Below are 5,589 nucleotides of genomic sequence, written 5' to 3'. Positions count from 1 at the left end.
CTATATCTTTGATTTCCAATATTGCAAAAATTTTTGAAAAAATTATTCAAAGTCGTTTATATTGGTGGGCGGAGAACCATACTTTTTTAGCACCAAAACAGTTCGGGTTTCGAAAGGGTAAATCATGTTCTGATACTCTTATACCTTTATAGTAACATTAAAATTGCATTCGTTAAAGGTGAATTTTTACTTGCTCTGTTTGTGGATATTAAAGGAGCTTTCGATAATGTTAACCCATTTATCCTAATTTCAGTTCTATTTTATTTGTTCCTCCAAAAATTTTAATTTTCCTGCAACACATGCTGATTAATAGAAGAGTAGAAGCTTTTTATAATGGTCAATCATTGGGGAGGAGAACGGTTAGTAACGGCGTTCCTCAGGGTTCGGTTCTGAGTCCTCTTCTGTTCGGTTTATATTCCTCTTTGATCTTGGATTCTTTGCCCTCGGAAGTTGATGCCTTAATGTACGCTGATGATTTGGTTATTTTTGTTCGGTAACTGTATCTTCCTCAAGCTTTTTTTCTTCTTCAGCGCGCTCTTGAAAAAATCAATAAAGTTCTCTGCCTTTTGAAATTACAGATTGCTCCTGAAAAATCATCCATCTGTATTTTTTTCTCACACAAATCCTACAGTAGTCAATCGGATTGTTGTTAATAATAAGTTGCACATAAAGGTTGAAAATAATAACATTCCTATAGTCCAATCTGTCAAATTTCTTGGCATATGGTTAGATAGTAATTTAAAAATGTCGACTCATATAAGATGCCTTGTCACGGGCATTAAAAAGAGGGTAGACGTGCTTAAGGCAATTGCTGGTATTACATGGGGAGCACATCCCTCATTGCTTCTCACGGTATATAAATCATTAATTCGCTCTCTTATAGATTATTCACTCTCTTTTCTATTAGAAGTTAATCACTCCAGTTTCTCTATCTTAGATAGATTACAGTTTGCGGCGCTTAGAGTGGTTAGTGGATTGATGTCTACTACTCCCACCAATGTGATTCTTCATATCAACGGAGAACTAGATCTACATACTCGAGCTTCGTTTCTGATGTCAAAAATGATTGCGAAAGTACTCACAATCGATACGCACCCCCTTCTTCCCTTGTGGATGTCATGGCTGTGTTCTAATACAATCAACCTCGCAGATACTAATTCTAAGTTCCTCTTCATGGTTAAGGGAATTGTTGCATCGCATTCTCCTCAATTGTTCACCTTTCCGTTCTCTGGTGCTTTGAACTTTGATCTTCCAACTAGGCTTTGCGTGGTCCATACTGATGTAACTTGGAGCCCAATTTCTTAACTTGAAAGGGCTTACTCAAATCGATAGAAATTTTAATGCATCTTTACTCGCTGTTGATAATCTATCAAATCTCATTTCGGAATCGTGCCGCACAATGAGTAAGGCAGATGTTATATTTAAGGATAGTCTGAAGTTATATTCTAACTATCACGTTATTTTCACCGACGGCTCGAAGATGGTTGATGGTCTTGGAGGGTACGTCTGTTACTTCGTATGGAACAAAAAATACATTATGGGCTCTACAAATAGTTATTTTTCTATTTTTGAAATCGAAGCCTTAGCTATTATCAAAGCCATTTCGTATATAAAATCACAAATTGGGACTAATTATTTAATCGTTACCGACGCTAAAAGCGTGGTAACAGCTATTAGCTCGGTGGATTACCAAGGATCTAAACCACACTATATATATGTGATCAAGAAACTCTTGCTCTCGGCCAATAACTTTGGTAGTAATATAATGATTGCCTGGGCCCCTGAGCACATTAATCTTTATGGCAATGATCTAGTAGACTTTCTCGCATCGCAGGTAGCACATCAGAGTACAAATCTTGTTGCCCATCATAAAAACCGCTATTTTTATTCTAACTTCTGTTCAGCAACTTTGAAACACTATAACAGATTTCATACTCTATATTGGAACAAATTGCTTCATATAAAGGCTACAGATATTTTAATAGAACCAGAAACAAAGAGTTGTCAAATCCATGGTTCAAGCAATTTAAGCATATTTCTAGAAAGTACATTGTTATAATTAATAGACTTAGGTCATTTCATACCAGGTGCAACTTACATTTGTACGACAAAGGCATAACTACAGATAAATCCTGCCCGTGTGGTCACGATTCTCAATCAGCGAATCATTTTTTTTTTTATTGTATTGACTTTAAAAGGCATGCTGATGCATTGCTATTGGATCTGCATAGATTTAATCTTTCAAAGGACATACACGAACTCGCATTCATTGAAACACCGATTGTTTTAGACATCGTTTGTAAATTCTTAAAAAACTCGGATATCAGTATTTGAATTAAGCGGCCATCTTATGGCTGCTCAAATCTGTTGGAAACACCAGATGGCGATGGATTCTATCCGGGGCCAAACCAAGAAGGAAGGAAGGATGATCGTTGAGGTTAGGCATTGAACAGCGCATAGTCATCTAAAGATGAGTGACTGTGACACGGGATCGAATCCACGCGAATCTTACGAATAAATAAAACGACACAAAATATGAAATTACAGTTTTTTTTATTATTTAGACAAAATAATACTTCATTATACTTTTCTCAATCTATTCTAATTAATAATGATTTTTCACTGAATTTTTCTACATTTTTAATGAAATATTATCGAAATATTAATGAAATTATAACGAAATTTTAATAAAATTGGATCAAAATTGTGAATGCTTTTCAAAAGCATTTCAACAAAAGTTTATTATATTTTCAATAAATTATTTCCATCAGATACAAATATCTCAATTGAGATCTTACATGCGAATTTTTGCGGAAACCGCATTTGAGAATTCAATTGAGAATTTAACTGAGAATTAAATTGGGAATTCTATTGTTATCTCAACAGAAATTTTTCAGTAGGGTAGCTGGGGAGCGGTGCACTTGGACACGATGCATTTGGACACAGCCAATCACAGCACCGTGTGATTAGAGACATTTGTAGGGTCCCTTGGAACAGCGACTTGTGATTGGACTGTGTCCAATTGCCCCGTGTCCAACTGATATACACCCGGGTACCTAAACGCTCGAAACATGTTTGTCGACATGAATGAAATAAATGCGCTTTTCTATCTGGTATATTTCTAATCCTTTATTAACAGGAAAGATTTCCCTTTGATTTTAATATACAACAAATATATTTAGCAGTACATATCTATATAGCAAAAATGTTCATTACATATCCTAGTAATATTCGAATATTTTTAGAACGTTCTTAGGATATCTGTTAAACATTTGTGCTGTATAAGTAGGAATAAAAAACGAAACAAAAAAAAAATATATATATATATATATATATTCATTACATTACACTTTTAATTATTATATTTCTAAATATTATAAAATAGAGTCTTTGAAAACATTAATATTATTTATTACTCGTACTTATAACTCAAAGTAGAATTAGATAATTGTGCACATAGCACGGAGCAGAACCAAGAATTATCGACAGAACACGGAACAGAGCAAGTCATCGTGGACATTGGCTTAGTAGTTCAATGTCCATAAAAAATGGACATAGAGGTGCTGTAAATCAGCCAACTTTTCCATCACGCTCTAAATGCAAATATGGCTCTCATTCTTCTCTCTGCTCGAACAAACTTTGTGAATCCAGCATCTGTCGGTGGGGAGCGGTGCACTTGGACACGATGCATTTGGACACAGCCAATCACAGCACCGTGTGATTAGAGACATTTGTAGGGTCCCTTGGAACAGCGACTTGTGATTGGACTGTGTCCAATTGCCCCGTGTCCAACTGATATACACCCGGGTACCTAAACGCTCGAAACATGTTTGTCGACATGAATGAAATAAATGCGCTTTTCTATCTGGTATATTTCTAATCCTTTATTAACAGGAAAGATTTCCCTTTGATTTTAATATACAACAAATATATTTAGCAGTACATATCTATATAGCAAAAATGTTCATTACATATCCTAGTAATATTCGAATATTTTTAGAACGTTCTTAGGATATCTGTTAAACATTTGTGCTGTATAAGTAGGAATAAAAAACGAAACAAAAAAAAAATATATATATATATATATATATTCATTACATTACACTTTTAATTATTATATTTCTAAATATTATAAAATAGAGTCTTTGAAAACATTAATATTATTTATTACTCGTACTTATAACTCAAAGTAGAATTAGATAATTGTGCACATAGCACGGAGCAGAACCAAGAATTATCGACAGAACACGGAACAGAGCAAGTCATCGTGGACATTGGCTTAGTAGTTCAATGTCCATAAAAAATGGACATAGAGGTGCTGTAAATCAGCCAACTTTTCCATCACGCTCTAAATGCAAATATGGCTCTCATTCTTCTCTCTGCTCGAACAAACTTTGTGAATCCAGCATCTGTCGGTGGGGAGCGGTGCACTTGGACACGATGCATTTGGACACAGCCAATCACAGCACCGTGTGATTAGAGACATTTGTAGGGTCCCTTGGAACAGCGACTTGTGATTGGACTGTGTCCAATTGCCCCGTGTCCAACTGATATACATCCCTGTCGGTGTTGGTCACATGGCTTGTGACCAACGCGCATATGCACGGTCCACTATTTTTCTTAAACTTTTCATCACAATAAACAAAGAAAGAGATTGAAAATATATCCTTTCTCGCAGGATTTTGATAAAACAGCAGTCATGGCCAAATTCTGCTTAGAGTAACTACACGATAATAATGGGTGCTTTCCAGTAGCGTACACTGTGTTAAAACCAGTTTATTGGTTGTATATTATCTTATAAGATATTTTAGATAATATATGACCAATAAACTGGTTTTGTATACGTGTATGTCAAGATGTGTTAAGCGATTGGAAAGCAATGTAACGAACAAGAAAAAATGGTCATCATGGCAAAACACCTGCAACACAAAATATCTAATCTATAACATACTCGAGTGGTGTAGTATAAGAGCATATGCGAGTTATATTTGAATAAAACTTTATACACATCTATTTGCAAAATCTGGCGGTGTAGCGATTTTGATAATTAATACAACTTGTGTCGTAGTTGGAAAGCATTGGGTCGCACATGTCACACTGTGTTGCTGGAAAATACTCATTATTGTCGACTTGGCTTTCACAAAGAATTAGAAAATTTTCCTTTTGTTGGAAAATTTTGCTCTAGAAGGGAGAACATTAAGATATAACTCCGATAAAGTTTATAAAGATAACTCTTATAAAGTTTTAGTTCTGGTTGGGCATTAACTTCAGATCTGAATATTTAGAATATTTAGAAGAAGAAGAAAAATACATGTAGTGATTGGCAGTCAAATCCAAACAAAAACTATGATCACAAGTAAAAGAAGTCTTAAAATGAGGTCATTAATGAAATATATATTTATTAATGAATGGCAAAATATGTACGATGTACTCCTGTCACTAGATGATTATTAAAAAATATTAAATTACAATTCTTAATTATTATATAGTTATTGAAAAGCATCGATGAAAATAGAAAGTCATAAAAATCATAAAAGTACATTTAGAGAGAGAGAGAGAGAGAGAGAGAGAGAGAGAGAGAGAGAGAGA

Source organism: Odontomachus brunneus, unplaced genomic scaffold (genome assembly GCF_010583005.1).
Source record: "Odontomachus brunneus isolate Ranch 3 - 2012 unplaced genomic scaffold, Obru_v1 Obru_scaffold_116, whole genome shotgun sequence".
NCBI lineage: Eukaryota > Metazoa > Arthropoda > Insecta > Hymenoptera > Formicidae > Odontomachus > Odontomachus brunneus.
The sequence above is the reverse complement of the archived record's forward strand: the minus strand, read 5'-3'. Positions refer to the sequence as shown.